At 48.1% G+C, this 10820-nt stretch overlaps 1 long non-coding RNA gene across 1 annotated transcript; it reads left to right on the plus strand.

The window, feature by feature from the left end:
- The first annotated feature begins 3056 nt into the window (after positions 1 to 3056).
- LOC140620524 (uncharacterized) lies at positions 3057 to 10302 on the plus strand. Its single transcript, XR_012020281.1, has 3 exons — positions 3057 to 4578; positions 5972 to 6979; positions 8455 to 10302. It is a non-coding gene; the product is annotated as an uncharacterized lncRNA (long non-coding RNA).
- Positions 10303 to 10820: the final 518 nt, after the last annotated feature.

The raw sequence follows: 10820 nt of genomic DNA on the forward strand, positions 1-10820 counted from the left end.
AAATACATTTTGATTACTTATGGATATAAGCAGTTATTTTGGTTTTGCTTATTTACTTACTGAAAGCCTAATGATAGGTAAAATTAAGAGTAGGGTAATGGTGAGGGATTATGGATTTATTCAGCAGATGGAATGAGGTCTGTGTTCCTACCGTATGGTTGGGACATGAAGATGCCTTGCTTGCCCCTGTTTATATAGAGTGGATCGTGCACGGAAACAGCAGAGGCATTGGGTCAGGGAAGAGGTAATGACAGTGGAGGCAGTGAGGGACCCTTCTAGGTGCCTGCAAGGTAGTGGAAACCTCTAGCAGAGAGCTAGGTGCTGGGTTTCAGCTCAGGAGGAGGACCAAAGGAGATGGACCGAGGGAGGAGATGGGAGGCTAGCTTAAAGGAAGAGGGTCAACAGATGGATTTTTTTGTTGTTGTTGTTTAAAACAACCCACATTTATTACAGTTTTGGAGGTCAAAATGGGTCTCAATGGACAGAAATCCAGGTGTGGGCAGGGCTGCATTCCTTTCTGGAGGCTCTAGGGGGAATCCATCTCCTTTTCCTGGGGTGGTGCCCCCCTCTCGTCAAGATTCTTTGCCATTAATTCTTCACTAAACTGGGTCCCTAGTTACAATTCTCCTGCAACAACAGTGGATTGCACTAGTTCCTGGAGAACCAGAAAATACTGGGTTGGCGATGGGTCTGATGTGGCCTTGACCTCACGTCCTGCCTTGTGAAGGGAGGACCTGGCCATCCACCCTGGTCCCCAGCGGGGAGTAACATTTCTTCTTTCTCCTCCAAGCTCCCTTACAGCCCTGAGACCACTGGTACCTGAAGTATCTGCTTCCCCTCCCAGGTGGCAGCACCTTGGGGACAGGCTGACATCCACCTCTTTCACCTTGACCTTGGTGCAGGGCTTAGTTCACCATCTGATCCTCATGATGTACGGTGCCAATCAACGAGGGAGTGTTTCCAGACAGCCAACCACTAAAACTAGTTGGTTCCTTTTTCTTTTTTAAAACTTACGATTTTTAACAAAATGGACCTTTTTTTCCATGCTAGAAGTGGCAGCGATCATTTTGCTTTACAAAGCTACGGCAGGTGAGTCAAGATGACAACATCTTTCTGAGGCCACGTTTGTGGAAAAGAACTCGCCAACTTTTCCCCTCTGAAGATGGATTCCCTTGAGTTATTGATGTAATAGCTGTGATCACAGGTAGAGAGGGTAACAATTTTTTCTCTGAACCAAATATATGAAGAAATGCATTTCACAAGGAAACGTCGCCCACAGCAAAAACCACGTTTCCTCCCGAATGCGGGTGGGGACTCACAAGCCCGGTGGGCTGACCGTGGAACATGGGGTAAGAACATAGCCTCTCGGGGATGCCGCAAACCTTGCGGAGGTGGGGGGGGCTCACCCCCTCATCTGCTGGGTGGGAGAGTGGGGGGCTGCTTGGGCAGGCTCTGCAGGGAGGACTGCTCCGTCTATACGCTAAGTGCCCAAGCGCTCAGGTGCTATACAACATCAATCAGATTCAGAAAAAAAATTTCTTTTTTTGAAAAGCACGTATGTAACAAACATCCTTTATCCTTTCCCTTAAAAGACTGTACAAAGGCCAGCTTATCGTTTTTTAAACATTCGGGCCCCCTGCCCCCACCCAAAGCCCAGTATTTGGAAATCAAAGAAGCTAATGGTAACTAATGTCCAAGGAACTGGCTGGAACCTTAAAGGCAGCTGAGTGGGTACTAATGGCCCCATAAAGCACCGCCCTGCCTCCACCTAATGCCTAATTACTCACCGGCATGCCTTTGTTCAGGCAGTGTCTGCTTTTACAATGCAGTCAAACACGGTGAAACTGTGTCCATTTATGGGAAAGTCAAAGACCAATAAATAAAAAGTTTAATTTCCTGATTCCCTGAAGTCGATGAGGCTTAGAAAATGCTCGCCAATCCTTCCAACAATGGTCTCTCAAAAAACCCGTGTGAGCAGCCGCCTCGTATCAAATTTCATTGCTCATAAAAAAAGAATCAGATAACGTTGAAGTGAAAAAAAAAAAAAAAAAGCAGGATACAAAGTACACTGTGTTTACCACCAAAAAACTATCTGCTTAGGGCCAAGCGCCGAGCCTGGCAATTGCTATCAGGCCTTCGTGACGGGGGCAGGATTCGGGGAGATCGTCTTTCCCGTTTTCAAAATTTTCTATTGCTATATGAGTTTTACAACAACGACAAATTCAAATGGATCAGCGACACAATTAGTTAATTGTTTAACAGATGCTGTTGCTCAGAACAGGATCATCACGTGAGGCTTCCAAGTCAAGCAAACGTTTCTGGTTTTGTTTTCCATGTTTTGAACACTGCCATTTATTTAGGTTCTGCAATTCGGATAAATTCTACTTTATATCAGTATATCACAGGCAAATACATAGTACCATAAATTGCATTCGTAGATATAAAATTCAATCAAGTGCCAGAGGCCTCCACATCTTGGCTTTCGTCTGGAGGGCTGTTGACTCCTAAACAGATGTCCCTCGTTACTACCATTAATAAAAAGTAGTCCCCTCATTAGGTCTTTCCACTTACTGAATTCTTCAAGGCAATTAATGATGTTTAGCAAACTTCCTCTCTGTAAATATGATATAGAAAGATGAGACAACAAAGCGGGTGTGTGATTCTGTGTCTAGTAAGAAAATGGCTGGGGGGACACCAGCTGGAAGATTCTCGTAGATGGTCTACAGAGAGCAGATTCTGCGTGTAAATGGACAGAACCAGTTCTGACCCATTCCAGGCTGAGCAGATCAGCACAAGCTTTTCGACCAGGACCCATGTCTGAGGGGCTCATCGCCCCACTGTCGCTGTGTCTGTTGATACGGGAGTGGCTGGGGACAGTACATTAGCTGGGCTGGTTCTCTTGCCCCTCCCTTCTGTCCTTCCCCACCACCGGTGCTGGCTTCCCTTTATTTCTAACCATTTCAAATGGTGATCCCCAGCGTGCCCTCCCCCCACCCCCTTCCCTCCCATCCTCATCCCTCTCCTCTTTCTTGCATGCGTTTTGTTGGCCGGTCTTCTGTACACAACCGTGTATTCAGCACAACTTGCCAAACCTTTCTGAGGCCCCGAGATGCAGCGAGTCGTGTCCCTCTTGGAGCACCCATCGCGGCTGGGAAGAGAAATGGGTTAAGGAGATGCGTGCCCCTACGTAGAGCCAGAGTTGGGCCCTGGTGGTCTCAGGAGCACGTACATTCAGCAGGTCTGTCCTGGACTGACTCCTCCCCTGCTCACGTTCCATGTTCAGCTAAAGACATCACCGTCTATCCCGTTACCAAGTCCAATGCCTCCCTGCCTCTTACCTCTGCATAACTTCCTTCTTTGGGTTCCCACCTCCACTGCCCCAGACACCCCTGACTCTCAGCTTCCTGCTGTCAGCTTTTGGCTCATCCTCTTGCTCCTCGATGGCTGCTGTGCACAGTGTGATTCTTCTTAAATTTACCCAAATGCTGGCGCCGTTGCTGAAAAACACTGAGGACTCACATCAGTGGGATGAGCTCAGCTTCTCTGTCACAGCCCTTAAACCACTCAGTGCCAGCCTCCACATGCCACCAGCCAGGACACTGGTACCTGTCATTTCCCAAGCATATGGCTCTGGCTGACACCACCGGCCCTTGGCTCACACTGTTCCCTCCACCTAGAAGGCTCTCCCGCGTACACCCCATAGAGGATGTCATGCATCCTGTTCACCTGTTGGTTGAGGCCCAGGCCCAAGGCCATGTTTTTAGGATCCTCACACTCCCTACCCCTGCCCTTGGTCATCTCCTTTCTGACCACATTGCAGAATGTTTCAGATCAAGGGTGAGTTCTCCATCCTATGGTCGACTGTTGCACCTTGACGGCTTCTGTCTACACAGCTGTTCCCTGAGATAGCTTTGTGGGTAGTGATCTGATACTAGTGTTTGGTATTCCTGAACATGAGGCTATTTTTTTCAGAACCAAAAACACTTATATTTTTAAAAATGGAAAATCCGAATTGAGACTTGAGTTACACTCAGATAATTATAGGCAGCAGTACATTTTCAGATTAAAAGAGGTTCCACTCATTGAGTATGCATTATGACCCCACTCTTCCTACCTAAAAAAAATCCCTTCAGGGTATCTGATCGTGGCCTCAATGTCTATTTCCAGGGTTACTAGTGAAATTGAGTTTTTTTTTTCCTTTAATGTTTATTAGTCATTCATATTTCTGCCAGATGTCCTTGATGGAATCTCTTAAAATGCAGGTGGAGATGGGGGTAGATGGGGGTCTGGCAGGGAGACTTCTCTGGAGAGAAGAGAGCAGTCCTCATTCTCCCCCACACCCTCTCCCAAGGCTGACCACCTCCTACCCATCTGTGCCTGTGTCGCTCCTCTGCCCTCTCTTTTTCCTTCCAGAGCTAGATCCTAGAAGATCTTACCTTTTCCCTGGGATGATTCACTCTATTTGGGACATCTCCCTTGATCATTCGCCCAAACCCTCAAGCAGGAAGGAGAGTGGACTTCAGTCCTACATGCTGGCCTGCATTCAGATGGAGAGCATGCTAGGGCCAGGTGCAAAAGGTGAAGACTCACATTTTACAGAAAAATAGAACACAGTATAGTTTTATTATTAAAATGTATGCAGTTAATTTTTAAGATGGATCCCAATGATCTACACCTCCCTGTATTCATGCCCTGGTTTGATTCCCCAACATCCTGAATCAGGGCTGGACCCTTGTGATCAATAGAATATGGTGGAGGTGACCATATCTGACTCTAAGGCTGGGTCATAAAAACAGAGCTTCTGCCTGTGATTCTCTCTCTCGGAGACACTCGCCCTTGGAAGAAGCCCAAACTGGCCCCCGTGAAGAGCCACGTGCTCAGGTCCCCAGCCTCCAGCCAGCCTCAACCCCCAGAGAGTGAATGAGCCTTCAAATGTTTCCAGCCCATGGTCTTTAAATCTCCCACGTGACGCCCCCGACTAATCATCCCCTGTCCGAATTCCTGACTCACAGAATGGTTGTTTTGCATCATTATGTTTTGGGATCATTTGTGATGCAGTCCTAGTGGCTGGAGCAAGATACATAGTGAAACAGATTTTATTCCAATATTGCTGTCACCAAATGGGAGTGTACCTGGAGGGCTTCAGTCCCTAGCAGAGGAGATGCCTAGTACGTGCTTGTTGAAAAGAATCGGAACTATTTGGGGCCAGGGCTCTGTGATAAGGCGTACACACAGCCACTTAGGATACTGGTTGGGATACCCCATTTCTAATAGTCTTAAAAAGTACACGGTAGGCGACCATACAGATGAAGACCACAAGAGGGCAGGTGTACATACTGAAATAAGGCTTCGTGGACTTCCCCTTCTTCACTCCTATTGACTTTTTTTCCTTTTGCATTTCACTGATGATTTTGTTTGATATTGATCAGTGCCCACAGATCAGCCTCATTTTGAGGAAGTGAGTCCACATTTCAAAACCCAACCATCTAGGAAGGCGTTCAGCCAGAGAGGTTCCCCAGCAGTTAATTTAACAATGCCATATTTGTATTTCTTATAAAATATATTTTTGTAATGAAAACACCTACAATTTCATTACTAAGAAAAATTGAGCTGCTATTTTTAAATGTCAGTGGGATAAACATTTCGTGACTTTATATCACTGCATGAATGCAGATGTGCTATTTACTCAATCTCATTTATTTCATAATGGGATTAAATAATGCTTCATTATTTCATAATGAACAAAGTAATATTGTGATCTTGAAAAAAGAAGCAATTACACTTATTCGTCTTTCACCTTAGAAACCCCTCCCCCCTCGGTGCATTCTGACATTAAAATGAACTAATTTGTTGGGTAATTTTAAAAAAGTCGTCTCAATTTCCCCAAGAAAGATGAGGAAGCAGGCTTCTCAGACCCCGGGGTTTTTCTGATTATGAATTGTCTTCTCATAATGTTTCTCCTCAACTCCAGGTAGCCTGGCCCCTGGGGTGCTTCTCACCCTCCCTGGCGCCTGTCCCTGCCACGCACGTCTGGAGCCCATGGGGCTGAGTCATCAAAGGCTGATTGGGGGCCCCTGTAGTGTGCCCCGCACCAGTCCAGAGCCACCGGCGATTGCCAGTTGGGACATATAAGTCCTGTGACGCGGGGCACTTCAGCAGCCTCTCTGAACCTCAGCTTTCCCATCTGTGAGATGGACCCACACTGCTGCTTCTCCCCGGAGGACCCTGTGAGGACTGAAGGAGACAGGGGACCACGGCTCCTGGGATCACACACACACCTGGGGACGTGCACCTGCTGCCTGGGGACAGCAGACGCTCGGCAGACAGCTAGCTAGTACTACTGTTTACTGCCCTGCTTTTTGTCCTAGGACAACCTTTAACAACGACTTTGAAAACAAAGATGCTCAAAGAGTGGGATGTCTCCCTTACTGTGTACTACGCGTGGCCTCCCTAAGGTCTTCCAGAAGCTTCTTCCAGAATGGATGCTCCTCTCTATGCTTCCATAGGGCATCTGATGATGCAGCTCTTATCACCGGGGAAAAGCTCCGCGTGCAGGAAGCCTTCCTGCCCATTTTCCTGCTCAGTGTTGGGAGAAAGGGTCCACCGCAAGGGGCGGCAGCTCCTACAGCAGCGTGCTTTCCGACTTGCCCTCCGCAGATTTTGCACAACAGTCACTGGCCCACATTGGAAGCCACCACCACGAATTAGCTATAGTGGGGCTCTCGCTGTGTGTCTGGGTCCGAGGTGCCACGGTGGACACCTGTTACAGCAGAGCATGCACCGTTTGCATTAAGCAGGCCTGGCTCAGGCCGTGACGCCACATGGAGTTCTTTGTAACTCTGCTTGCCCCCAGCCAAGCACACCAAGTCAGATCATTTTTATGGGAGAGAATTCTACAACGGCACACTTGAATTTTTTCCCCTTCAACCTGCCAAATGATTCTTATCATTACGTGGTCTCAAATATATTTTATTATGAGGTGAGTGGGTTTTTCTGTTTCTTTTTTAAAGGCACCAATGACTTGCATAACCTTTAACCCTTGATTGTAAGCCTGCTACATTTGGACAAGCAGTAAATCGTGACTCTAGTTTGAAAGCCACTTGGGTTGGCCTGGGCAAATCTCTGGACGTCTTGGCTGGAGAAACTTTGAGGACTCTCTGTGGCTTTAATGTTCCAAGAGTCACACTCGACACTTCCTTGATCTCATGGAGGGTGAGGCTGGGGCTCTCCTCTGGCCTCTAAAGAGGCCTACTCCTCTCTGCACTGGGAGGCTCTCCTCTGTCTGTGTGGGAGGCCAGTCCCACACTCTGCTGTGTGCTCACTGGCCACAAGGACTGTGCCTTATCACTGTGGTATTTGCCTTAGTTCAGTCTGCTATTCCCCAGTCTCCAGGCGTGTCTTAAACAAACATGTATTTCCCACAGTTGTGAAGGCTGGGAAGTCAGCATGGTTGGGTCCCAGTGAAATTCTCTTCCTGGCCGGTAGACAGTTGTCTTCTGGTATCCTCACATGGCAGGGACAGAGAGAGGGTGCTCTGGACTCTTACTCTTCCTTAAGGGCACTAATTCCATCACGGGGGCCCCATCCTTGTGACCTCCCAAAGGTCTCATCTCCAAATACTGTCACACTGGGGGGTTAAGTTTTCAACATATGAATTTGGGCAGGACACACACATGCTGTCCATTACAGTATCCCAAGAGCCTCACACAGACCTGGACCATTTCCTGACATCACAACAGGAGTGGTGCCCCCTAGAGTTGTATGATGCGGTGGCACATAGTATTAGCACTCAAATACTTGTTGGCTAAAAGACATAATAAATTATGACATTTCTGATTCAAAAATATATTAAATATTTTTTAAAAAACTTTAAAAGATTTTTAGGTAATCTCTACACCTGACATAGGGCTCGAACTTACAACCCTGAGATCCCCGAGATCAAGAGTCACATGCTCTACTGTCTGAGCCAGCCAGGCGCCCCTTCAATAGCTCTATGAAAATTTTTAGTGGTGTTTTATAATAATATAAAAGGCAGTGCATAAATGAAAGATGACATCTTAAATTAAAGACATGCTTTCAAAGAACTTAAGTTGATAGATTTTTTTTTTCCTGAATGACTCTAAGCATGACTTAAATATTCTAACAGGCCAATGGTTTATTGATCAGAAAAACTTAGGTATTAAATTACTGGCTGAATACTGCCCTAGGAATCCCATTCGTCTTTAGATTTTAGGGTGATTAATTTGATAAATAGGCAAGGTATATTTTCATCTCTGTAACATCTAAAAGCATAATCTGATGTTCATTGTTCTAAGCAGTGATGTTCTAAAGGAATGTGCCTGACCTCATGATTAAGCATTTAAGTCTTTTTTCAACTGTCAATATGCCCCAAATTCAGATCAGTGAAAACATCTCGCTTTACATGTATTTTTCTTCTTGTCTTGTTCTCTCAAGGCTCTTCCTCTATTGGAGATACAAAACTCGACAAATCCTGTTGACTTTGGAAAGTAGCAAAGAAGGATTCAGTTAATCCAGTGCTTGAAGTGGGACCTGGGGCAACCTGCCAAGATCATGCTATTTTTTTGTTTGGAATCCTACCACCCACCACTCATTGCCTCCAAACTCCCTCCTTCCCTATACTCCCCTCTTCTTTCCCTGCTGGGCTCCCTGGGCCCCAACCAGCAGTGTGAGTGAGTGTGGGGTGGAAGCCCTGGGGAGGTGGCACTGGGGAAAGCCAGAGCCCACTGGGCCTCTGTGACTCCCGCCACCCTGGGTTAAGCCCATGAGAACCTCAGAGCGCCTCGGTGGGCGAGCGGCCTATGTGGCTGTTGGGACCTGGCAGTGCGGCTCGTCTTTGAACTCTGTAGTCTCACTGATGCTGTGTGCAGCTGGGGGCCTCTGGCGACAGGCAGCCTCACCTCCCTGGAAGCCTCGCCTCTCTAGCTGCCACTCTTCTCCCCACTTTGTGGCTTGTCCTGTTGTAGCCCACGGCATCCGGAGAATTCTGCTTTGCCATCTGCCTTCTGCACTGGACCGTGAGCTCTCAGAGGGAGGGGAAGGCCTTGCTCTTTACTGTATCATCACTCCTGGCGTGGGGCAGGCACCTCACTGATGGGCTGACGGAACGAGTGCATGGATGAGCAGAGAGCATGCAGATAGTGTGCATGGAAGAGCTCTGTAATCAGCAAAGTGGCATGTGACCATTTTCTTTATAATTGCCAGCACCAGGGGCCTTGCCCAGGACAGAGCTGGCACTCAGCACCGTCATCCGACATCCAAAACGAGGGCTGGAAGGCTAAGGGAGCCCGCGGCTGCAGGCCAGGTGCTCAGGAAGCAGGCTCAGGGGGAGTCCAGAGCATAGGATGCTCAGTGGGGAGAGCCCTAGGGCCTGGGCTGGAAACATGAGGAGGATGTTGGGACTGGCCAGGGTTTTGGGGGGGTAGCTGTGATGCTGATGGCCTGATGACAGTTTTGGCTGTCCCCATGGGGAGCCCTGAGCTAAGATGGTCCTTTTTTTTAAAGATTTTATTTTTCTTTTTTTAATTTTTATTTATTTATTTATGATAGTCACACAGAGGGAGAGAGAGAGAGAGAGAGAGGCAGAGACACAGGCAGAGGGAGAAGCAGGCTCCATGCACCGGGAGCCCGACGTGGGATTCGATCCCGGGTCTCCAGGATCGTGCCCTGGGCCAAAGGCAGGCGCTAAACCGCTGCGCTACCCAGGGATCCCCTAAGATGGTCCTTTAGACTGCTCCTGACTTGGACCATGACAGCTTGGCCTTTATCACCTGCCCTGATGAGACATTGGGTGCAGGTTGCCCCAGGTAGGGGTGAGCGTGGGTGAAGGTCTGTGCAGCACACCACAGTGTCCACTACACCAGCTCTTAGGAATCCAAGACCCAAGGGAGCATGTTCAGAGCCAAGGAGGCTGGGCTTGGCAAGCCCTTCACCCATAGTGAAGACAGCCTTCAGTTAAGTAAACACAGCCTCGCGTATACACAGTCTGCCACCAAAGCGGCTCCTATACTAGGCCGGGCGCCGAGACCTTCCAAAGTCTGGGTCAGAGCCTATGGGGCGCTGGCAATGTTCCGTCACTTGCTCTGGGTGCGGGGTTACACTGGGTCGTGCTCTTGTGACACGCTGGCTTTTCTCTATACGTTATGCAAATTACATCTCAATAATGCTGTGCAAATTATTTTAATGTTTGTAACAAATGTGTCATGGTTAACCTTCCAGTCTGTCTCCTATTTCTTCTTTTAGAAGGGAAAACATCAGCAGGGGTTTACTACGCACAATTTTGCCAACCCCCAGATGGAAACAAATATTTTAAAACTAAGCTATGAACTGAGCCAGAATGTCAAAATTGTATCCCTGGACCAAACCCGATTTTCACTTTAAGCGTGGACAACTCTCTATTCTCCAGGTTAGCTCATGATCGGCTTCCATTTCACTCCAAAGAGGATTTAAGCAGGTCTAAAGGCCTTAAAGCATTTCCAGCCCCTCTGGCCACACCCTGAGGAGCGCTCTCGGCCAAGCACTGCATCTGGGACAAAGGAGTCACGGCCGAGCTGGTGGGGGCCCTGGTCCGCTGGGAGGCTGCTGCTGCACACGTAGGAGCTAAGTCAGCGGGTGCGCAGGGCAAGGATCAGCATGAACTTTCTGGAAAAGGTGTTCCCTTGCCAGATTTGGAGAGATGACTATCTAAATGCTTTGGCGCGTCTCCTGGAAACTCATTTTGCTGGTGTTTGTTTTCCTCCACAGGCCAGGTCACCCTGGCCCTCTCATGGTCATGGCCCCTGCGATGGAGGCTCTTGCCTTTC

The sequence above is a fragment of the Canis lupus genome, chromosome 29 (assembly GCF_048164855.1).
Source record: "Canis lupus baileyi chromosome 29, mCanLup2.hap1, whole genome shotgun sequence".
Lineage (NCBI taxonomy): Eukaryota > Metazoa > Chordata > Mammalia > Carnivora > Canidae > Canis > Canis lupus.